Below are 25,439 nucleotides of genomic sequence, written 5' to 3' on the forward strand. Positions count from 1 at the left end.
CTCTGAAATCAATAAAGATATATTAAAAAAAAAAAAGTTATACAGTAAAGTCAAATTGTTTGTTCTTGCAATCATATATTCATCTTATGCCATGTAAACACTACCTGGGTGTGAAACATTTTGCTAGAATGAAATCGTGGAGTTTATGCTCTCAGGGGGAACTGAGACATTATATAAGTAATTACAAAACTAAATATACAATTACAAAGTAGGATGAATATCGTGAAGGAAAAGTATAGGGTACAGTGAGAATGCATCACAATGGGTTTAACCTAATTTATGGGAGTCATGGAGTATTGTCCATGGTAGTGCCTTTCACTGAGACAATGACCTGTGAAAGATGACCAGGCCTGAGTAGAAACATCATGGTTCTCTACTTTGGATAATCTAGGTTTGAGATAGGCAAACAGGGACATCAAATAAACACTCAGATATATGGTGAAGTTCTGGATTGAGGATAAAAATTTTAGAATCCTTGACCAATAGATAAGCTAGAAATGAAAATGAACTAAGAAAAGAAGGTCTATCACATAAGGAATTCCGGAATTTAAAGTTTAGGGAGCCCCGGCCGGTGTGGTTCAGTTGCTTGGAGAGTCTTCCCATCCACCAAAAGGTTGTGGGTTTGATTTCCAGTCAGGGCAGACCTAAGTTTTGGATTCAGTCCCTGGTCGGGCACATATGGAAGGCAACCGATAGATGTTTCTCACATCAGTTTCTCTCTCTCTGTCTCTCTCTCTCTTTCAAAAATCAATTAAAATAAACCTATTCTTGGGTGAGGATTTTTAAAATTTTTTAAAAAGGTTAGGGAGAGGAGGTTAGTTGACAAAGAAGATTAAAGAGTGAATGACTGATGGCAGAGGCAGATCTACCTTGAAACTAACGAAGCTTAAGATTCTGGGTCCTTCTCTTGCCTGGGAGGAGCCCTAGACACATTTGTAAAATTTTCAAAAGAAAGATTTCTTTTTTTCCCCTTAAAACAGAGCCCCAAATTGTAGAAGCATCAGGTCCCACATATCTGCCCCTAAGTAAAAGGAAGGAGCAAAAGTGAAAATGTGATTGCATGGAACTGGGGGAAGAGTGTGTTCAACTAACCATTATGGGTGCATGTGAGAGGGTAAGAAAGGTGAGCAGAGAGACATATCCATTGGGTTTAGGTAGTGGGTGTTCATCCGTGTCACTGGTAAGAGCCCTTTCAGTGCAGTGATTTGGGTAGGAAGCCAGATGGAGTTGGTTGATTTCAAGAAACTGAACTGTAAAGGCGAGGGGAGAAAGGGTGTTAGCAGGAGAGAAATGGACTGGAAAGTTTTCTCTCTCTCAAGAAAAACTTGATTTTAGGTGCTTTGCTATTCAAAGAAGAGGAATCGTTTGGAATTTCTGAGCAAGAACAGAGTCCTCTCCGAATGTGATGCTTTGAGATAACTCTATGGCAAGCTCACAAAAGTCATGGAAAGAAAATGTTTTTAGCATGAGGGGACTTGAATGTTGATGGAAAGGTTTCACAAGAGATGTGTGGCAGATACAAGGGAAAAGATAAGCTCAGATGAGTTTTCCCTTCATCCTGACTTTACTTTCATTTGCAAAGGACCCAGAGGAGATGACTATCCATAGATTCTGAAAGATTGTCAGCGTTTTTACTTGCCCGGTGGGCAAATAAATGACGATCATGTTTATGAAAGCACAAGAGGCCTTGGGTTGAAGGCACAGCTTCCACCCAGGGCGCTGAGTTCACTTCACTCAACTCTCAATCATTTGCAGGCAAACAATCTATTTTGCAGCTTTCAGAAAATACCCAGTTAAAAGCTCAAATCAGTTTCCCTCTAAAGCCTTCTATATTTTATAAACTGTGTTTCCTTTACAAAATTTGGTGAATATTGGAGAAATGCAAGTTGTGTTTTTCTGGTAGACAAAACAAAAATAATTACAACTCTGCCAAAGAAAATAGAACTTTTATTCAGGATATTAAAAGAAATACTTTTAAATATTTTAAATTGGACTTCTGAGTATTCTCTGATGTATACACTAATATCAGGTTTATGTGTTGAGAAAGGGAGCAATTTTCTCCCACAGAAAAGATGACTGGGATTCAGGAATTAAGGGTGTAAGAAAACCTTTTTTTATGCCTTTAAAAATTTTAATTTATTGGGGTGACACTGGTTAATAAAATTATATAGGTTTCAGGTGTACAATTCTGTAATACATCATCTGTATATTGTGTTGTGTGTTCACCAACCCAAGTCAAGTTTCCTTCCATCACCATTTATTCCCCTTTAAGGAAAGACAATCTTAAATGGCACAAATAGAAATAAATGTTTTTCCTCGCACCATGCAATTTTGAACCCTTCCTCCGTATTTATTGCTTTTATTTTTTAATTGGACCATATGTCTAAGGACACACTTGATTTGTGAAAAGTCACTTAGAAAGTGAGATTATCAGCTCTCCTTTGCAGCACCCCTCCGCCACTTTACTGAGCTCCCCAGGCAGAAGCATCCGCAGGGCGGTCCACATACCAAAAACCTCAAGTCCCCAGAACCAGAAAGGGAGGCTGCCGGTGCCCACGGGGCGCCAGGTTTAGCAAATTAAAATACAGGGCGCCGGTTAAATTCGACTTTCAGACACACAACAAAAAATCTCTGTTGTGTGTAAGTGTGCCCCGAACGCTGCACGGGACGTGCGCGTGTAAAATAGCTGTCCCTCCCTCTCCGACACCCCCACTTCGCCGAGCGCCCCGTGTTTGCGCCGGAAGCCTCCGGGAGTCCCCTCCCCGCGTTCCAGGCCCCGCGGCCCGGGAGCCAGTTTGAACCCGGGACCGCTGGCTGGGCCGCGCCCCCTGATTGGCCGCCGCGCGCCCGCCCCGCCGCCCGCGGGCGTCACGCAGCCGAGCCCCGGCCCCCGGCCGCCGCCTCCGCAGCCTCCGTCGGCGCAAGTGCGGCGCGCGCGCGCGGGGCAGGGGCGCGGCGCGGGGCTGCTGGCGGCGGGCCGGGCGGCCGGCTGGAGGAAGTTCCTCGGTCGCGAGTGCCCGTGTCCGCGCGGTGCTCCCGAAGCTCCGCCCCGGGCCGTTACTTCGGCGGAGAAGAGCGAGACCGTGGGCGAGGCGAGCGCTCCGCGTCCTCCGCGACCCGCGCGCCCAGCCCGCCTTCCCTTCCCGTCCCGTCCCCGCCGGGGGCGGCCGCCGCGAGCCGGGTAAGCGGCGCCGGGGTCGGGCCGCGAGGCTGGAGCGCGCCCCCGCGCCCTGTGCGCGCGCCGGCGGGGCGCGCGGGTGCCGGGGCTCGGCGCGCGGGGCGGGCGGCCGGCTGCCGCGCCAGCCCCACCCCGCGGGGCCCGGGAAGCCGCTGCTCCAGTGGCCCTTTAAAAGGATGAGGTCTGGAAGTTTCTTTGCTCGGCTGCTCGCCCGGCCCTGGAACGACAGTGCCGAGCCTTCCTCGCTCCCGCCGCCGGCCCCTGGTGTTTGCGTACTTGCAGGGCTTTGGAAGTTTCTTCTCTCCCTGCGCCCGGAGGGCTCAGTGCCGGGAAGCGGGACCCCGGGCCCGGGGTGGCTCCGGGGGCAGGAGCCTGTTGCTCGCCGCTGCCGTGGACGCGCCCGGGCTGGACGCCCGCCCCCCGGTGCCCGGGCCGGGCCGAGCGGGTGGGTCAAGCGTGGGGTGAAACGTCCCCGCACTGGCGCCTCGCGCCGCGCCGGCGGGAGGACCCGGGTCGCGCCGCTCAGTGGTCCCCCCTCCCCTTGGCGCCTGTCCCTTTGTATCTGCTGCCCACGTAGGTACCCGCGTTTCGCTCTTTCCTCCGCCTTCGTCCCCCCCGCGCGCCGCCGGGCCGCTTTGGTCCTCGATTTCGCAGACCCGGGGCGCCGACTGTTCCCTGAAAAGCCCTGTCGGGGAGGCGTGTGGAGTTGCGTGTGGGGGGGCGGCGGTGATGGTGTAAATATTTGCTAGCGTTCTTCGCAGAGGCACAAAGGCTGGGCTTTCCTTTCCTGCAGAGCCCTTGGAAATTGAAGCTGGGGCTGCGGAGAAGAGAAGGGGCCGGCGAGGGAGGCAGGGGGGTGGCCGAGGCTGTGCAGCCGCCGGGGCGAGTTGGGGACCCCTGGGCCGCCGCCAGCCGCCTCCGCAGGTGGGCTGCTCGCGGTGCTCCGCGCGGGGAGGACCCGGGCGGGGGCGCCGTGTGCCCTGGGCGGGGAGGGGGCGGGTGGCGACTAGGGTTTCATGGGTATCATGAGATAAGATGACCAGGATTTTGCCAGCCTAGAAGGAAACCCCTCCGTGTTCCTTTGATGTTGAGAGGGGAGGAATCTGAAAAGTGGCCCATCATCCTGCTTTGGTGGACAGCTGTGGTGTAACCGTCCCTCCGGTGTTTCCGTAGACATTACTCATTTAGGTTACACTTTACAGAATAAATAGCACCTGAGCCACCAGCGAGGCGATGGTTCGAGGCTTGGGAGTTGTTACATGTAGAACTTTGGTGTAGGTGTTTGCAATGAACTTTTTTTTTTTTTTTTTTAATGGTTGAATCATCTACATTTGCAATATATGTGTTTAGTGCCTGGTAGAATTTAAGTAAATAATTGTATTTAAAAACCCAAGGAAACTTTTCAGTTCCTTGGCTTGAACTTCTCTTGCAATGCAGAGCACCTGTGCCTTGCCTGAGGGGGAGGGGGAGAGGGCTTAGAAGCCTTAGGTGTGCTGGGGATCATCTTGCCTGGGATGCGCAGATACGCTGCTTGGTAATGAAGTCGTTTACAAGTGGGCGGGTCTGTCTAAATTGGGCTCTGTCCCTGCTCAGAGTTCACCTTAGGGTCCTTGTAAGCAGAGGTCGGTAAGTGTAAGGGCTACAGGCCAAATCTGCCTGCTGCAGTGTTTTTCTCCTCCTAAAGTTTAGGAGCTAGGAATGGTTTGTACATTTTCAAATGGTTGGAAAACAAAATCAAAAGAATATTTCACATGTGAAAATTATATGAAAATCAAATTTCAGCGGCCATATTAAAGTTTTATTGGAGCACAGCCACACTTATTCCTGTTGTCCCCGTCGCATTCTTACTGTGCATGGCTGCTTCCACAGCTAGTGACAGGGTTGAGTAGTTGCAGAGTTGAGACAGGTGTATAGCTTTCAGAGTCTGAAATATTTACTGTGTAACTCTGTACAGCAAAAGTTGCCAACCAAGGCCAAGCTTTAAAAGTATTGCTTAAATACTCCCTTTTGTGATGGGTGCGTTGTTTAATTTCATTGCCTTTCAGGCCCTGTTTCTGGTGCCCCCTGAACTGGCAGACTTCCCCACCCCCCCCAAAATAGACTAAATCAATGTGTTGAATTTTTTCATTTCCAAGTTTCACAAAATTTTTTCTTAACTTTTTGGTATCTTTCTCTGTTAGAATCTGGGGTAAACTGGAGATTCTGATTAGCAAAAATTATGTATTTAGTTATTTTAAGTTTAATATAGATAGCCATCTTTCTAGTGACTTCTAGCTGTTCTGTTACTTGAGCTGGTTTGAGGACTATAGTTTTGTTTATTTAGGTAAAGAGAGGGGGGTGTTAGAGCATGTCACGGGTTCTTTTCCACAGGCAAGTTGTCATTTAGACAAAGCTAGTTTGGGGGGTCCCCTTGACTCTTCCCCACTCTGTATTTCTACCTCTTTTGCTAAAACAAACAAAAAACATGTTTATTTCATATTACTAGTAAATCAATCATATGTGTCCCATACCTCTTACATGTGTTCCTTTTCTTTCCTTGGCTCCTTCAGTATTTCTTCTCCCCTCTTTTGTTTCTGGTTTTCTTCTCTCTTTAGCACACTTCTTCCTTTCGTTTCCTAGGCCTGACTACGACTTGGGAAGAGAGAGATGTCAGTCAGTTTTCACTGTGCTCCAAATTCCTGTTATGTAGCCATTGATTGCTCTCTTTGGCCCACAAAAGACTCTGTGACTTTCATAAAATACCTTGAGGCAACGCTGATGTGTTGGACTGGAAATGTCCCCATTTATGCTGGAGCAAGCAACACGTCTGTCAGTGAAAGACCCTGTACTTCGAAGTAAGGAAGCAGAAAACTTCCCGTAGAATTCAGGACTGCTTGATGGTGTGTGAGAACAACAGTCTTATATCACCACTGTATTCCCCAAACAGTTACATCTGCTTTAAAAACACCTTTGGCCTTAAGTAGGAATTCATTTGATATAGTTGTTACATACATTGTTAACCCCATACTTGCAACAAGAAAGATACTATTTTTCTCTTGTAAATTAGTGTCATTCATAGGAGAGCATCCATATAAATAGAGTTGGGAAATTATATTTAGCATGTTAATATACTGCTGCGATGAAATAATTATAGTGGGGTTCCACATGGGCAAATAAGAATGAGATGAGGAACGACTTCTAGATAAAGGAATCTGATGTTAAGTAATCCATTGCCTTCCTGGGAAATATTTTCCATGAAGATCTGAGGTAGTTCCTCATTTAGTAGATAGTAATAGATGGATCAGGAAGCATGTATTGGTCTAGACACTTGGGAGAACACAAGATAAATATACTGCTCTAGAAGCTTACTGTCTTAGTTGGAAAAATAGACACACAGAGAAAAGAATAAAGAGGTTTTACATGTAGTCAAAGTTACAGGGATTCAGAAAAATTAGACATCAACGTAGGATTGCTTGCTTGTAGATGGCATCCTGTCAATGGCCATCTTCTCCCAGTGTCTTCAGTGGGATTCCATCTGCCTATGTCTGTCCTAATCTCTTATGAGTACACTAGTCATATTGGGTTAGGGACCATCCCAATGACCTCATTTAACCTTAATTATCTCTTTAAAGATCCTATCTCCAAATAAAGTCATTTTTTGGGGAATGGGGGGTTAGGACTTTAACATACAGATTTGGGGGTAGAGGACATACATCAGCCCATAACAGAGTTCTTAAAGAGACTGTAGGCTGTAAACTGGCGAGACCTTGAGGACTAGACTGGTTTAGGGTAAGAGAGGGAGGTCACGTAGGAGGCAGTTGTGGTGGTATAACTAAGCATTATCGTGTAATTTGATGTTTGTGAATAAAGGGAAACTGCTATTTGAGGACAAGGTATTTTAGCTTTGGCCCAGAGCCACTTGTTTTCTTTATCCTGGTGTTTACTGAGAAACTGGCCCTTCCCTTTTGTAGATAGAGCCTTAGTTTTATTTTTAAGTGAGTCATAAAAGCATTAATTTTCTTAAGATATTTCTTCTGTCTCCCCCAAGTGCATAAAATGTGAAATTCAGCAAGATGAAATGTTAGTGTTGTAAACATCTCAGGACAGTTTTGGAGTCTGATTAAAGCAGCATTCTTTATTCTTTATCTGAAAGCTATATGTCTGTCCTGTACATATTTTGTGCACAAATATTTGGCATAATCTTTTTCCCCCAGAAACCTTCCCATTTTGGGAAAAATAAAATATTTAAAAAGTAATGTACATGCTGTGTCATAAAATAATGAAAACTTTTTAAAATGTTGACATTTTAATTGTTTATAGCATTAAAGTAATTCTTCCAAATTTGACCAGCCGAGTTAAAAGGGGAGAAAAGTAAAAGGAGACTTAAGCTCTGGCCCTTTTCTTGCATGTTGTAGTTAAATTTGTTTGGTGTAGGGAATTCATATCTTTACCCTCTTCTTAGTTCTATTTATATCTGTGAAGACAACATTGTTGTTTTCTTGTAAATCATTCTACCTCCAGATCTAAGTTGATATAAATAAATGTATGAGAAAGTGAAAAAGGAAACACTTGTAAGAAAGGAAAAAACAGAAACATCAGCCACACACACACACACACACACACACACACACACACGAAAGAAAAACAAAATCTTAAGGAAAAACCTACTTAGGCTGTGCTGATGATTTAATGTTGACAGTTTGATGGTTTGAGATACTGTACCATTTACTTTAGTGCTGGTATTTTAAAACTAGTTATAGTAAAATATGTAAGGTAATTATTTCTTTTAGTGATTTTTTTTGATGATAAAAACATGTTTAAAAATACGTATACGGAAGACACAGACTAGCTCAAAGCAGCAAAAAATTATTTTGATATAACAGGCACATAAGTAGAGATGTTGATCAATAGATTTCACTGACTGCTCTTTTTCTCAGTGAGGAAATGGGGATCTGAGATTATTAAACATCCATATCTTTGGTAGCATCTGTTTGAACCAATGTCTCTGGACTCTGAGGAGGTTAAGTACCATGTGGCACTCAGGACACCAGTGGAAAGTGCATGTGTAAGTCTTGATCTCTCCTCAAAATTATTTGTTACATAGACCTACAGCTAGTTAATTTTGGAATAACTACCTTATGTAATTGGGTGGCCCCTGGCATGCCTTGTTTCAGGGAAATGAATGTAGAAAATGGTCATGGACATTTGTCATTCTGCACTCATGTGACATCACTAACCTAACAAAACCAGGACGATAGAATCATAAAGTTAAAAAATTATTCTACAGTTTAAAAGGTACTATCTGATCTCTACAAGATACACCCAGCTTTTCTTGAATGTTGCTGGGCCCCCTTAAGGGGTCCTGTTTGCCTAAAGTATCACTGGATAAAGTTCCTATAGCTTTAGGTTAGGTGCCCCCCCAGTGTCCCCCTGCTACCCTTCCATGGGTATTATTTTAATTAGTCAAGTGTGAAATCTGCTTCTGGGAGACATTTATTTCCTACTGGAGGACCTTGGAAGACCTCAGCTCTAGGATTCAGTGGAGCTGGAACTTTGCCTGTCCTCCCACCCCACCCCTTTCCTACCACGTATGCGGTTTTCCTGGTAGTAGTAGTTATTCTATTCCCATTTAGAGAAGTACAGCACAGAATGCCTCTTTATTCTGATATAATCTGCTGAATATATATGTTGGAACAGGCTAAGTCACAAAATATTTTTAGATCTGTTTTGAGGTAGGAAAACAAAAGAAGAAACAGCCCCTGGGCCTGGATTATTGGTCCCGAGCCAGCTCTATTAAGTTTAGTGGACATCGGTTGGGTGCTGAACTCAGGCCATTCAGGCTCCACCCTTTTCTCAAGTCAAGGGAAGGGATTGTTTAATTATGCTATTGAGGTATACTTTATAATTGACGTGCAATAAGCTGTACATACTGAAAGTGTACAATGTGTTGACTTTTGGCCTTTGGGAAACCATCTCCACACTCAAGACAGTGAACATAAAGTTTCCTTATGCCCTGTGTAATGCTCTCCAGCCTCCCCTCCTACCTGTCTCCCATCTCCAAGTAATCACTGGTTTGCTTTCTGTCCCAATAGGTTAGTTCACATTCTGTAGAGCTTTAGGTGAAGGGAATAATGCAGGGTGTTCTCTCTTTTTGTTCAGCTTCTTTCACTCTGTATTTTGAGATCTTTCCATGTTGCCCGTATTCATAACTTACTATTTATTGATGAGTACTAGACCATTGTATGACCATATCCTTCAGGAGTTTTTGAAATAGTTTAGGATTCTCTTGCGCTTTTTTGCCCATTGTCTTATAGAGTATTTGTTCTTGGTTTCAGGGGTGTGTGTCGGACTTTTGTGTTCGACAGTAATTCTAAACATAAAATTTAAGTGCCCTATTTAATGTTACCTGATGTTTCAGACTGTGTAAGTCATATTTTTTAACAATCCTACTGGTAATTGTAAAATGAAGAGATTTAAAATTTTCTAATCTTTAACGATATCAGGTGATTAAGTTAAAAAAGCCATGTGAGTACTGAAGCTTTCCACACGCTCTTGTATCCTATCTTGTGAAGAGCATGAGTATAGCATGGTCAGTTTCATTAGTGAGCCTTAAGCTTTTTACCAGACTGCTTGACTAATGCTCCTGACTCTCTTGTTTTTTTGCATTTCTTTATTTTTGATTGACTTATCTGTCAATGCTTGTAACAAATTTATGTGACAGTCATATAGTGAATTGATTAACAAAGGAGTAATTTGGTGCCTGAATTTTCCAAATAATTGTCATGCAGCATATGTTACAACTAAGAGCATCAAACATACCAAGAATCGAAGCAGAGATAATCATTATATTATGAAAACACAATATCCAGACTTTTTGGGTCATTTTGAACATTTATATGTCTCTCTACTCTCTGATCACTTAATTGAAATTGTGGCAAAAATGAAAAAGAACACAATTTCAGGCAGATGTGCTGTCTGGATTATTAAAAAAGTAAAAGTTGGTTTATAATCTTATTAACACTTAGTCCTTTGAGTAGCATAGTAAAATACAGTTAATGAATGCAGTTAAATAGTAGATGAGTTAATTAAGAAGCAAATAGTCATGTTTATTGAAAGAGAGTAAGACCTTTTAAAATGTTTTCAGAGAGAAAATGCTGCCCAGATGGCTCTAGTGAGTCCTATGGAATTGCATATGGTAACTAAATAGTGTAGCCTGTTATATTTATCCATGAATCAGTAATCAGGGGATTGAATTGGTCATGCTTATTTATGGCTAAGGTTCATGTTCAGGTAGGCTCATATTAATTTGGTTTCCTTATATAATTTTTTTTGTATCTGAACTCCTTGGAATCTTGCGAGCATGCTCTAAACTGTCATCCCTTTTTGCTGATTTTTTTTTGGTTTTGCATCAAAGGTGGTCCAGATTTCATTATATCATTTCTTGTCTGTGAATGTCTACACTTTGTTCAAGTCTTTCTACTGAATTCATTCTTGTCAGAGAAACAAAGTTGTATGGAATATCAGGCAAAAACAAAGATTTGGATTTCAATGGATCCCTCATGTTATGGCAGCAAAATAGCTATACATCAGCATTGTCTTCTCCTCTCCTCCCCTTCTATTTTCTCTTCAGTTACACCAAAAATCAACTACAGAAATGCAAAGTTACCTGTTAAGTATGTAATGCTGAACTATGGCATAAAAATTAACGGACAGATACTATAACTGCAGGTATAGTAAACATTTAAGTTCTTTCTAAAAATAACAACTTAGAAGTTGGCCTAAACTCTGGATTCATCAGTTTCCACATGGCTGTGCCTGGTCTGTAATTTCTCATGTGTAGTTCACATTTTATTTATTTTTTATTTTTATTGTGGACACTATTACAGATGTCCCCGTTTCCCCCTCCTTTGCCTCAGTGTATTCTCAGCAATGTAGACTACCCAACTGACAAGATTATCAGCTGATTTAGATAGTGACTGCCTCATTGCAGACAGAGGTATGCAGGGTTTTCTCTGGTAATTCTTAAGTACAGATTATGAAAAATTCTGCTTTCATTATTGTGGACAGATTTTATTTTCTTCTTGAGTATGTGCATATTTATTCAACAGAAGGTCCAAAGGTGAATGTTTTGATTTGGTATGGAGGTGGATAAGAGAGGATTATGGCCGATTTTGTATTTTTTAGATAAAGTAATCTCCTCCATATATATATATGTGTGTGTGTGTGTGTGTGTGTACACATATACACACACACATACTTTATTTCATCTTGGAACTTGCTGGTGTGTTTTTGATTCCACTAGGATTTTTAATTTATCTTACAGGTAATTGTGTGAAGTCTATTTAAGATATTTTATCTTCTCCTATATTTAATTTGACCTTATTAAGGTTATCATCCATAAGTAATTTGTTTTCATGTTGGTATAAGAACCAAAGTGATGTCAAGTGAGGCTTATTTAGCATCAGCTAAATAAATAGTAACACTGTTCCTGGCTTAGTGTATTGAGTGCTTTATGAATGTGATCCTTAGTGTGATCAGGCATGAAATGTCTTTATTTCATATTGATTCTGCCACTGAAATAATTCTAAAATGTAACACATCGTTTTGAATGTTCATGTTGGCCCGCATTCTAACCCCAGTTCTCCCCTCCTGTTCACATCCGCCTTCTTCCCGGTAAATCAAATCCGCTTTAACTTCGGCAGTGCCTGGGCACCAGTGATTCCCTTCTTTTATATTTCCAGATTATTGTCTCCTTAGCTCCACAGATGTGAGTGATTCCCTTTTTAACAAATATTTATTGAGTGCCTCCTCTGGGCCAGCCACATTTTACTGATGCCGAGGATATAGCCCTGTGAGAGAAAAAAAGAACTACCACCAACAAAACAACAAAAATTACTACCCTCATGGAACTTAAATTCTTATAATTCCTATTTTCCAAAGGCATTTCAAGCTCAGTATGTCGGAAAGTAATGCATTTCCACTCTTTCCTCTCAAAACAGATGACATTTCTATTTCTGCCTTTGTTCTTTAAGCTAAGGATGTGCCAATGTTTCTAGTTTCCTGGATTAGAAACATTGAGAGTTGACCTCTGTTGCTGTCCCTCCTTCATTCTGCCTTCCCCCAACACAGTTCTAGTGGTCATTATATCTTTCTGATTCCCTCTAATGAGTGTATCTCTTTTCTTTTTCCTTGCTATTGCTTTAAGCTAAGCTTACATTATTTTTTTTTGATTGGGCTGTTTTAACAGCCTGGCATCTGGTTGTACTATCATTAGTTATTTTCTCTCTTAGGTGAATTATTTGCCCTTTTGCTAGAATTGTGTTTCCAGAAAATAAATTTTAGTAATCCCCCCTCCACTGCCCACTGTCTCTGCAGACTCTGCCTGCCTGCAGGACAAAGTCCCAGTGAGGCCACAGAAACATTGCTTTTCTAGCTCCTGTCTAGTTTGGTAGCCTAGTACTGTAGAACCATGGTCATTAAATTATCTGTGTTCTTTATTGTTTCATTACCTTAGCAGACATCTTTCCCTTAGCAAGAGATACCTTTACCTCTTCTGGCTCTTCCCTCCACTCTCCTAGCTGGTTTATCCTGCAGGGTGATTCACATGTCGCCCTCCAAATTCTTTCTGCCTCATGGTGAACAGCATCAGATTCCTCTGTACTCGCCCAGAATTTAGTGCACCGTGTTGAAGTGTAATTACTGTTGTCCACTAAATGGAGAGTTCAGAAGTTAGATGCTTGTCCTTGTTTCCTACTTTGCCATATGCTTCAGATATAGAGAGATACAGATTCGGGGCGGGGGTTATAAACTCTGGGATGGTCCTCTTACATAAAAAGTAACAAAATTATGAATTCAAAATTAGATCGAAAGTGCATATTTATTTAAATGAGAGTGGAAAGGTCCTGTGCAAGTATCTTTATGCTAAGTCTGCCTATGTGCCATGCTGAGGGAAATGTAAGTGCTTAGTTAAAACTTGCTGAAATAATGCAGTGGTTTCTCTGAATATGTTATAGAAGTATAATTATATAATTTTTTGCTGTTGATGTTCTTAAAGTTAGGAAACAATAGTTAGCCATTCTGTGGCTAACACTGTTGTTGATCGTAATGCCCAATGCTTCACCAGCATTTCTCATTTCCTGAGCAAGATCAGGTTTCACTTTGGCGGGGAAATGATTCCCCGCTTCCTGTGCATCTGTAACCTCCGTTAACACCCTGCTTCAGCTCCTGTAGGCCTGGTGAATGCTAAGGAATTTTCTGAGTGCTTTGTAAATTACCTTGCTGCCACTCCATCTTTCTATCTCGTCCCTCTTTTAGCCTCACCTCATTATTTCTTCTTCCTTTCCTCCCCTATTTATTTATCTGGGTCTTGCCATATATCAAACCTCTTCCCTCCCCATCTGTCTTTTCTGGTAGATAACACTTTTAAGTGCCAGTTCTTTGGCAAACTGAATTTTGGAGTTTGCAGTTATTGACTTCATTTCTAACTCTTTGAAGTATTGTAGGGGGTGGGTTTGAGGTTCCTCAGCGGTACAAGAAGTATTTATATTTTTCAGCAGTGGGAAAGGAGATGTCCTAAAGCCGCGCACTTTATTTACTGCATAGGTAAAACATGGTGCAATTTTCAGGTCCCAGTCCAGAAATTACCAAATTTTTAAATGATGTTTATTCTTCTAATCCATGAATACGGTATATGCTTTCACTTATTTGTGTCTTCCTCAATTTCTTTCTTCAGTGTCCTTTAATATTTCGAGTACAGACTTTTTACTTTCTTGATTAAATTTATTTCTAGGTACCTTATTTTTGTTGTTGCAGAAGTAAATTGGATTGTTTTCTTAAATTCTCTTTCCTGTAGTGTGATCTTTTAGTAGTTCATTGTTGGTTTATAAAAATTCCACCAGTTTCTGAATATTAATTTTGTATCCTGCTACTCTCTGGCAGTGGCCTCATTTCTTAATGTTTTTTTGCTCAGGTGGGTCTAGAAAATTGAAGTTACATTTTGGTAGCCAGTTGAATTTCATTGGTGGAAAGAGGAGTTTCAAGGACAGGTGCTAAATGTTAGAGATACTGAGAGTAAAGAAAATGGGGAACTGGAATATTTAAAAAAATTTTGAATCCTCACCAAGGATACATTTTTATTGATTTTAGAGAGAGACGAAGGGAGAGGGAGAGAGAGAGAAACATTGATGTGAGAGAGAAACATCAATCCGCAGCCTCCCATGCTCACCCAGACGGTATCAAATCCACAACCTGGGCATGAGCCCTGCCTAGGAATCGAACCCGCAACCTTTTGGTGCACATGGTGATTCTCAACCAACTGAGCCACACCAGCCAGGGTGGAAAGGGAATTTTTAAAAGTATCATTTGAGGTTATAATTTGTATATCACCCCACTTGGACTGTTGTACTGCATTGTCAAATAATCTCCAAGTCTTAGTGGCTTATAGCGACATTAATTTTCATTCACATATGTTAATTGTGGGCCACCTCCGACTCAGCTTATATACTCTTCATTGCTGAGCTCAGGCTGAAGGACCAGTCCTAAATGCTCCTATGACTGCAGAAAGAAAACAAAGATGGTAGACCCGCCACTTGAGGGCTCGTAAAGCTGCTGCTTTTAAGTGGCATTTGTCACTTCTCACTTTTCCGTGCTAAAGTGACATGGCCCAGCCTGACATCAGCAAGTATGGAGATGTAATACTCCCACAGAGTGGGGAAGCCATGCATTTGCAAATAGTAACCTACCATGGGATAGTAAATTGAATCTTTGGAAACAGGTTCTTTGAAGGAGATACGCTTTCAAGAATTTTATTGGGGTGTTCTTGGAACAGCACCTATGAGGGAGTAAGGGAAACAGGATGGAGGGAAAAGATGAACTATGAGGATTGACCCGAACACACTGCCCCAGCTGGTCTGTGGGGCTGACCCCACTAAGCGGAATTTGCCCCAGTAGGGTTTGGTGCCGGCTGAGACCTGGTAGTGTGGTCTTTTAAAAGATCTTCGGGAACACTGAAAACATAGTTGCCTGGGACTAGTTAATCTGAAGATAAATAGCTCTTTGCTTTTCTTTAATATTATTATTAGAGCCTAGAGCTATGGTTTGGTGGAAAGGACTTGGCTTTGATGTCACTCAGACTTGGGTTGGCTTTAAATGTTTGCTCTGTTACTAACAAACTTCATGCATGTAAGGGAAAACACTTTATCTCTCTGAGCCTCAGTTTTCTTACTTGAAATTGGGTGTATCTAATACAGAGCTATTGGTAGGTTTAAGGGAAGTGCATGTGTGCAAACCACATGCTGTGTTTAAGGAGACGGATATATGAAAGCTATTTCAAACAGTAAAGTTAATGGTAGTTGATTGCCTAAAAAGCTCACTTATGGAGACTACTTTTTACTCTGGGGAAGTCATTATTATAGTAGATGTAATAGCCATCCTTAAATGCAGTGCTATTATTAATTGCAATTGAATAGCTGTTTTTAAAAGTGTCAAATAAGTTATTGCTTTAATTTGTGGGTCATAACCAAGCCTACATTTTAGACATATATATATTTGGAAACTTTTACCTCTTGAAGGGAATATTTGGTGATAAATTTGTACTTGAGGAATATAGTTGCTTTTTTTTTTTTTTTTTAATAAACAAAGTGGCATGGAAATTTAAACATTTCGTTGCTTAGGAAATCTTCTCAGGATACACACCCAATCTGATTGAATAAGCCTTTTAAGCCTATAATTTTTTCTTTCTTGTCTGCCTGCAAATCTTATAGCCGAATTAGATTATTTTTGGCTAAAACTTTCAGATAATTGTTGATGTTTTATTACACAGACTTTTCAGTACTCCCACAAAATAATTACTGCAGAAATATAATTGCTTCATAAAATGTCTGAGTTATGTGACCTTGAAAAAGTTAGTCATCTCTGTGATGACTGTGATCTCTATTTCCGCCTATGTGAAATGTCATGTTAGCAAGTTATGTTTCAGAAAAAGTAAAAAGCTCACAAAATTTTCTTATATCTTCAGATAAGATGTCTGAAATTATTAAGCATCAATAATTTATTAAGTTAATAATTTCAAATAAATTTGTAGTGATTTCTTCTGGCTGAATTTAAGACTTCAAAATTGCTCTGTGAAAAAGTATTGCGAATAGTGGGCTCAGAGGGAGCGAGGGGATGTGCTCATTCATGAGCCCTTCTCAGTGGTGCTTCTCTGGGCGAGGAGCTGACACTAAACCTACTGGGGACGCAGACCGCTAGTCCCCACAGTCATAGTGCATCAAAGAAAGACAGCCACGTTAAATGTCACTCCGCTATGCTGTTTTCTTCCCAGAGGATTTCCTATCAGAAATTTGAGCCTGTCCTTCTCTGAGTAAGGTTTGAAACTTTATCTTTATTCCTGTCCAAGTTCAGCAAAGGGAAATTATGAAAGGCACAGCTGAGTTTAGGAGGCACTGATGGATGGGAAGCATAAAAACAGCTAATTATGTATAGTGCTTACAGCTCGGCGACAGCTAAGCGGGCGATAGGACAGACGGCACTCTTCGTAATTTCGGTAGACAAGATTCCACAACAGGAGAAACAATTTGGAACAATAAAAGGGTTATGGTGGGATTAGCGTTATTTTAAAAGTTATGGGAGGAGAGATTGGCCTAAGAATTTATATGCATATATGCATAACCCATGGACACACACAATAGTGTGGGGAAGGCCTGAAGGGAGGGGTGGGTGCAGGGTTGAGGGGATCAGTGGGAGAAAAAAGGAGACATCTGAAATACTTTCAACAATAAAGATAATTTTTTTAAAAAGTTATGGGAAAAAGCCCTAGGAAGTGACCTTTGGTGAATGGCGTGAGCTTGAAATAGTTGAGTGGGGAAATAAGTTGAAGCAGCAAGGTTATAATATTCTTTTCTACCTTCCCAACTCCCAGTTCCACAGATTTGTCTGTATTAGAAAAGTTGTTCCTATTCACTGTACTTTAGAAAGAATGATTTTCAACTGCTGTGCTGCAAGGTTTTTAAAACATGCAGTAACTGACTACTGAGTCAGGGGCACTGACCTCTTTTCCCTTAGATGGTCAAATAAAGAAATGGTAACGGCCAACACAGCAATAGCTGTTCAGTGTGAACGAATCAAAATTATACCAATTTTTTTGTCAGATGGGCAAAAAATACATATTTTGGTGTGCTGCAGAGTTTAAGTAATTAGTTTATGTGTGCCATGAGATGAAAATGGTTTAAAGTCACTACTTTAGGACTTTACCCTGAGGAATCGTCCAGTCACAGCTGACAAGACCACTTATTATTCCGCCCCAGTATCGACATTGAGACCTCACAAACTCAGTGAAAATCTTGCCCCTGAGAGGGGAGCTGAGAAATGCAGATGTCTTCTGCACTATTACCTCCTTCAACAATTGGTAAGTCCTGACACTTGGCTGCTGCCGGCCTTGTGGGTCTTGTGGGGACACTTTGAGTATCCCGTCTTCCCTGGGCTCACTGGAGAATTGCCTCATTCCAGGCAGCAAAAGGGCAGGAGCCCCAAGTAATTTCTTTGGAGAATTTGTTGGCAGTGTAGGAATTGCACCTGGGAATTCTGTGGCACAAAGTTAATCCCTCTGCACAATTTTGGTTTCCCCAGGAAAATACTATGGCTGGAGTAAGTGCTTTAGGAGCCCGTACCGGCCCCTGGAGTCTGACATCTGCCCATTGTTTGCCTGCAAGGACAGTCATTGAAGGAATCCCCCTGCATGGTTCTGCCCAAGAAATAGGCCTGTCTATTGCATCTTGGTCCTTAGCATTGAAAATATGGTAGCAAACAGGGCCAAACTGCCCAACAAAACTAAATTCCTCTGAGTTTAGGGAGTGAGAGAGAACAAAAAGCTAAATCTTCGTTCTTAGAAGCATCTAAATTTTTTCTCTGAGTCACCATGTATGGGGTGAATTAGCAGTTGAGAGTCTCTGTCCTATAGAGATGTACTAAGAGACCATTATAGATGGAAAATATGTGGAAATGCGTGTCCAGAGAGAAAATATTGGAATCCATAGTTCTCTAACGTGTGTGGGTATGTATTTTTCTAATTTTTAAAAAAGATCTGGATGAGGGTGGAAGAGGGAGGAAATAAATATAATGCAATGGACTATAAACAGAATTGATTTGTATAATATATATTGAAAAAATAAGGTTCAGCCTTTCAAATAGTTGATTAATAATAGCAACTGAGGTTTTAATCCCAGGCATACAACTGATTTCTTACCTAACCAAACCTCAGCTACATGTTTTGGGGGAGCTAATTCTAAAGTTGACTTCATAGTTGGGTGAGCAGTAAGTAAGGGAGCATAACTCAGAAGTATCACAAAATATAATTTATTATCCTTGAAGTGGCTATGAATCTGGTAAAATGTCTTTATAAAGCTAGTTTGTGCTTTAAGGAATCTGCAATTAAGGTAAGAACATGTATACGTTTTGAAAAGGCAACGAATCTTTCACCTCGGGCCAACAATTTTAAAAATGAAAGGAAGTAACTTTCAAAACCAAAGTTAATTTAATGAGCATGTTTGTTAGTATAAATACATTTGTTGTGTAAGTATATCTATAATAAAATACTTTATTATGTATGTTATATATTTTTTCTTTGCAGCAGTTTTTCCCCTCCCTATTAGGAAATTCCTAGGAAAGGAATGAGATGTTATTATTTTTACCAAAATCTGGTTGGAGTATGTGGATTCTTGGTCAAAGGAATGATTTTGGTTTATGTATGTCTACATAGTGTGGAATAATATGCTTCTGCTGCTTCATATTCGAGCAGTGTCTTTCAAGTGGTATGCCACAAGAATTTTTAAAACATGCGACGCCTGACTATTTTAGTGAGGGGCACTGATCTCTTTTCCCTTAGTTTGTCAAATAAAAATGACAACAGCCAACATAATAGCTGTCTGGTGTGAGTGAATCAAAATTATACCTATTGTTTTTGTCAGAATGGCAAAAAATACAGTATTTTTGTGTGTACCGCAGAATTTTAGTAATGAGTTTATGTGTGTCATGAGATAAGGTTGAAAATTGCTATATTAGAGTATTAGCTTAGATATATTATGTGGCCATTCATTGTATTGAATCATCATTTGAATATACATTAAAGGTAAGTTTTCTTTTAGTTGGAACGGATTTATACTGATGTGCATCTTGGGTTCAGTCATCATTTCCAAAGACGGGGTTTGGGTTTGCACTGTGGATAAGTCAAAGCAGAACAGCAACTGCTGTTCCTCACTCCCTGCCCTGCTCACTCTCTTGTGGAGCTGGCTAATCCAGGACTAAGCTCTGCTTCTAAGGCTCTTACGGAAAACAGCTTGGTGAAGCTAGAAGCCGAGTAGCCGCCAGCAAATCAGAATATAAAGCTTTGTTTTTAATGGTAAAAGAGAAAATTCCTTATGAGAGATTAATTTTGGAAGAAATCTTTTCAGAATATCTCCTTTCATTTTGCTTAAGTTAAGTATAATCTAGCCTGAAGAAATTATTTTTCCGGAAGCATTTACTAATGATAAATTATTTTTCTAAGTAATTTAGTAGTTTGAGGTGAAATCTTTTTTTTTTTTTTTTTTTTGCTGAGGGAGGATGATAGGATTTGAAAAATATTGTGAAGTATAAAGAAGGAAATAACCATCCCTAGTGCTACCTTCTGAAATTAGATATTAACATTTTCACATTTATTGCCAATCACTTACTTTCCTAATTTTTATTATGCAGTTTCCGATGTAGATTTTACAGTATATATATTACAGTGAATCATTATTGTCGTGACTCCTGACATTACGTCTTTCAGTTCTAACAGCCATTGGCTCATGGCTAATCCTGTTTCTTCTCTCCCCTTCCATTTCAAAGAAGCAGATCCCAGACATTGCACTGTGTCTTGAATCTTGAATCCGTCTCCCATTTTTATTTACTTTTCACTTTCATCTCTGTTTTTAGAAACTGCCTCTTACCCGACTTTCTTTTTTATCAGTTTCTCTTGCTGCTTACAGGTCTTCCACACCGTTAGGAGAGTGGCCTTTCTAAAACAACCATGTTATTCATTGTACCAAAATAGACTTCAAAATTAAATGTTTAAACTCTTTAAGAATGGTGTGCAGGGCCCTCAGTCATTTAGCCTGTGCCCACCCCTCGAGCCTCAACACCCCTGCCTTTTTCGTTCCTGCTCCCCCAGCCCCAGTCCAGGCGTGAGAAGCTCTTGCAGTTCTCAGAAGGTGCGACGCACCCTGGCCTCTACGAGGGGAGCTCTTTCATTACTCCCGTCCCAAGTCCCCCCTGTTCTTTAGGACTCTCTGCAGGGGTCTTGGAAGCTTTTTCTTTCTCTTCAGTTTGGGTTTGTGCCCTCCTTATGTCTTCTTATATTTTAGTGTGTGTGTACTAGTTTTTTCTTTTAGTCACTTGGCCTGTGAGTTCCCAGCCTGTGTCTTCATTTCTCTAATTCTGCCACCCAGCAACACGTCATTTCTGTAGGCAGACCATGTGTTGTTGAATCCGTAAATAACAGAATTTGAGTTCATTTTTAACCCTGTGACCCCCTCGGCATTTTCACTTTGGGAAGGTAATTTATCTTTCCATTTTATAAAGGAGTGCATATTCATCAGTATCCAAAAGCAATGTTCCTTCATACCTACATGTCTTTGATTGGGTGGAGTAGAGTTAATAAATTCTATTATTTAAGAATTCAAAAAGATTCATAAATGTCAACTTGAGAATAAAAATATTGTTCACAAATGCTTTTTTGATCAAGCCTATAAGAATGAGGGAGAAGTTCAGCAGAACATGCTAAAGGAGGCTGAGTGTTTTCTGTTGGGTGACTTCATGATGCTGCTGGGTAGTGGTCATTTCTGTGCTTCTGGAGCAATAGTTCAGTGACATTATCCTAGAATATGAATTCTGACGGAAAGTGTAGGTTTTGCTGTTATGGCCAGTTGACTTTATGACAGACTACCTGCAAATGACTACAACCTTGCATTTGCCTGCTAAAGTCAGGTAGTGCTGATGCAGCTATGAGAGAGACAAATGCTAAATTTAAATGCAGTAACAGATGCTGAGCGACTTTGACAAGCCACAAACCATTGCAGCAAGCTCTTTGAATGTTGTATTCCTTTTGCAGTCAGAATTGTTGAGGATAACTAGAAAATTGTATGCATTTGGGACAGTTTCTCTTAGCAGAATTATTTTTAGCATAAAACATATTTTCACTTGTTAGTTGCCATATAATCTGCATTGGGCAGAATGGTTTGTTTTATGTTTCAAGCGCTGATTGTCTACTACATAAAAGCTGTGCCTACACAGTACTCGTACAACTTGTTGAAAAGTGAAATGATTAGTCAGTTATTAAGTTCCTGTTTCTCCATAAAACCAGATATTCTATTTGATTTTTATCATCTGCTGAAACTAGTGTTATTGACCTGTTGTTGGAGAATCATGTCACAGCTAAAACCTTTAGATATTTCTAAAGGATTTAACAACTCTATCATTATGTTAAAGGTTTGCAGGAATCATAAAGGCCTTAAAAATGATTTTGAAAATTTGAGTTTTTTTCTAAGCTAATATATATATATAAGTAGAGTTGCTAGATAAAATAAGAGAGATGCCCATTTAAATTTGCATTTTAGATAACAGATTAGTATTTAGTATAAATATATCTCAAGTATTGCATGGGTTATACTTATACTACAAAATTTTTCATTTATCTGAAATTCAGATTTTACTAGGTAGCCTATATTTTTATTTGCTAATTCTGGCAGTCTTATATTGATACAGAATTTAAGAAACCCCCCAAAAAATGAAGTGCAAAATAAGTTTCTCTTTATGTCCTTCAGCCCCTCACATCCCACTATTAGTCTTGGAAAGCTTGCAAAAATAGGCCATGCTTTTAATAAACATGCATATATTAATTTTACTTACACATTTCTTCCCTCCCTGTAGAGATTTAATACATTGCCCTGCACTTTCTTTTTTTCATTTAACAATATATTTCCACCATACGATTTTTTCAAGACAATATGGAAAATGTGGGGTAATGTGATAGAAGCATGAGAAGAAGTCAGGCAGAGTTGGATTCATATGTAAGTTCTCCAGCTTGCTGGCTAGATGTGTGGCCTTGAGTAATACCTCAGCCTCCCTTTCCTCTGCTGTCTTATCTGGAAAATGGAGAGAATGTGCCAGGCAGTGGAGGATACTGTGGAGAGCAAGATGGTTGGGGTTCTTGCTCCCGTGGTGTCACATGTATATGTAGAGCGCTGGCTCTGTAGTTCCTAATAGGTACTGAATTAATTGAGTCATCATTGATATGTCTTGTAGTCCTGAGCGCCATGGCTACTGAAACAGGTTCAGTTATCACCAAGTAGTGATATGGCTACAAGCACAATACATCAACAGCAGCTGGAAGAGAACTGGCATTTTCTATACTATTTGAATATGCTTATTTTCATTGCATTGAGGGAGTTTTACCTTGAAATGTAACAGCCATGTTTTTTAATGTACTTTAAATATTAATAAAAGGTTTATATTAATTTAATTTTTTTTATATCTATTGATTTCAGAGAGAGGAAAGGAGAGGGAGAGAGATAGAAACATCAATGATGAGAGAGTCATTGATCAAGCCCACAACCCGGGCATGTGCCCTGACTGGGAATCGAACCCTGATCACCTGGATCCTAGGTTGACGCTCAACCTCTGAGCCATGCCCAGCCTTGCTATATTAATTTTAAGTGATTTGTCTAAACAGATTACTGCTCTTTGATCTATCTACCATAGTTTCTAAAATATTTAATTCTGACTTTGTATCTTCTATGGATTGTTGTGGCAGTGTTGCGTTGTTGACACCACTCCATTCAGATTTCATTCACTTTGGTTCCCTAGAGTTTATATATGTTGTCTCCCTATTTCTCCCTTTAGTTTCTCCTTGTGCGGGGCAAGGTGTACACAGTTTTGAACTTGGGACGAGGAATGAGAATGGTAAGGTGAACCTTCTTTCTGACAAGGGGCAGGATATTGGAGAAGTTAAATTATTAGCTCTGGAGCCAGACTTCCTGGATTCAAATCCCGGCTCCATCACTTACTAGTAGTATGACCTTGGGCCCCAGTTTCCTCACCGGAGTAGATTGAGGATTAAAGGACTTAATTGTATAGCATGCTTTGAAGAGTGCACACTACGTGGTAGGTGCTGTTTACTGTTGTTATTCCTTCTGCTCCAGCATTGGTATTGGTTACTTTGTTGGTGTATCCGCATCTCATTGCTTCTCTTTACTGCCCCTGATTTATCATCCTCACTGGTCACATGAATGCTCAGAAAAATCCTCAGAACTTGGCATTCTTCTGACATGTATTGCATCTTTTTTAAGTCTTACCCATTGGCTATGACCTACTGTTACCACTCAGATACCCGTCTGCTTCCACATAGTGTTGAGATGGGTAATGAGGGGAGGGGTGAGAAGGAGAATTCATGTCTGCAGTTTGATGGGAGTGGACTCCATCTCTGCATCTCAAAAATCCTGTAGTTACAAATGAGTTTCTTTATACTTAGAACCGGGTTCTTGGGATAGGGGTATAGGACATAGAATGGGATACATTTTTTAAATTGCTTGTCTCTGTCATGGTTACTAATGGTGAAATCTGGAAAACCCACAAAAAAAGCCATGTATTTATTTGAGGGACATCAGAGCAGAGAAGACAAACTGAAACTAATTTTCTATCCGTGAAATCCAGATCTTATCTGGGCACTAATGTCAGTGACTTGTAGCTTGAGCCTTTAAAAAAAACCTTTATGATAATAAGAATTTATATTTAAAAAACGGGAATTCTTTTTTCACATAACTGACTCATAGGTGAACTCTTGGATGGCAGTGGTTTTCTCAGTTGGGAACTGCCTGCTCTATGCTTTCTCTGAGGACTCCTAAATCAGTGGGCCTCTAAATTCATAGGGTGCCTCCCCCTCCACCACATGCCCATACTGCCTGTCTTTCTGAGTTAATATTTTATAAGGGAAAGAGGGTAGAAGCAAATTTTATTGTGTATACCAAGCACTCATGTATATAATTTTACCTTTTCCAAACTTTTTGAAGATCATTCATGTGTAATTAGAGATTTTCAAGTTCAGAGAGGATAGGTAAGTGATTGAAACTTATAGTGAGTAAGTGGTCAAGCTGAAATCATCAGACTTCCTGAACCATGTTCTTTCATTGCTACCATTCTTCTGCTTGGGCAATTTAATTAAATACACCTATGTAGGCCTGGCCTTCCTTATGTTGGGGTATCTTTACTTTTGCTTTTTAATTGTCAGAAGTTAATAATTTTTTTGAGGGGGAAAGACCGGATTGTATGCTATTTTATGAAAGAATATTATAGTCTCCTTGTCAGTACGAATAAAAAATATGACTGTTTTATTTTTAAGATCTCCCTGTATTTTTCCTCATGAAACCATGCAATACCTGGTATTGAAATGCTTATCTATATGGGCTCACCATTAATTCTGAGTATATATTTTAGAGTTGTGATTTATGTAGTGATCTGAAAATTGGTATATTTTATTTATCTCATTTATCATAATATACCCAATGAGTAAATATGTTTTCTAGGAAACTAAGGTTCAGATGCTAGGCCCCTTGCTCAAGGCCACACTGCTATTTAGGTTTCAATTCTAGGTTAGAGCCAATGCCTTCCCATTGTGACACCAGGGCACTTTTAAAAACAAGTGCCAGTGGGGCTATTTGTTTGAAATGGAGTGATATTTTATTTTATTTTATTTATTTATTTTAAATATATCTTTATTGATTTCAGAGAGAGGAAAGGAGAGGGAGAGACAGGTAGAAACATCATCGAGCCCACAGCCTGGGCATGTGCCCTGACCGGGAATCGAACCCTGATCGCCTGGATCCTAGGTCGATGCTCAACCGCTGAGCCACGCCTGGCCAGGCTGTAGTGATATTTTAAATAGTATATTCTAAGTTGAGATAAGGAAAGTCAATAAGTACTGTTCTCTGTTGTTGCACAGAGTTAATTGCAGACATTGATGGTCTGTGCATGTGTTCATATACATTACACACTTCTATTTCTTCCAAATGCATTTTCTCTTAACGAAATAATGGGGCAAATGCTTTGTCTTAGAGAAATACCCTTTCTCATCTTCAGATGAAAGTAAGGGTGTGGTTGTAGATTCCTTTTCTCCATTGAAGGAATTACTGACTGGTTCCTAATGACTTTATTTTTTGCAAGACAGGGCACATGTAACTATGGAGACATTGTGCAAAATTGTTGGACAGCCAAG

The 25,439-nt window shown here is 40.4% G+C and overlaps 1 protein-coding gene across 8 annotated transcripts in view; it reads left to right on the forward strand.

The window, feature by feature from the left end:
• Positions 1-2,998: 2,998 nt before the first annotated feature.
• Positions 2,999-25,439, forward strand: part of MPDZ (multiple PDZ domain crumbs cell polarity complex component) — a 140,324-nt gene continuing 117,883 nt past the window's right edge. For 4 of the 8 annotated variants that reach the window (XM_087822663.1, XM_087822661.1, XM_087822665.1 and 1 more), the window contains exon 1: positions 3,002-3,181. The gene's annotated coding sequence lies outside the window, so the exon portion shown is untranslated. Of the gene's footprint in view, positions 3,182-25,439 lie in introns of all 8 variants that reach the window. The other 4 variants (XM_087822659.1, XM_087822666.1, XM_087822660.1 and 1 more) reach the window with 2 other exon arrangements.

The sequence above is a fragment of the Miniopterus natalensis genome, chromosome 12 (assembly GCF_054644295.1).
Source record: "Miniopterus natalensis isolate mMinNat1 chromosome 12, mMinNat1.hap1, whole genome shotgun sequence".
NCBI lineage: Eukaryota > Metazoa > Chordata > Mammalia > Chiroptera > Miniopteridae > Miniopterus > Miniopterus natalensis.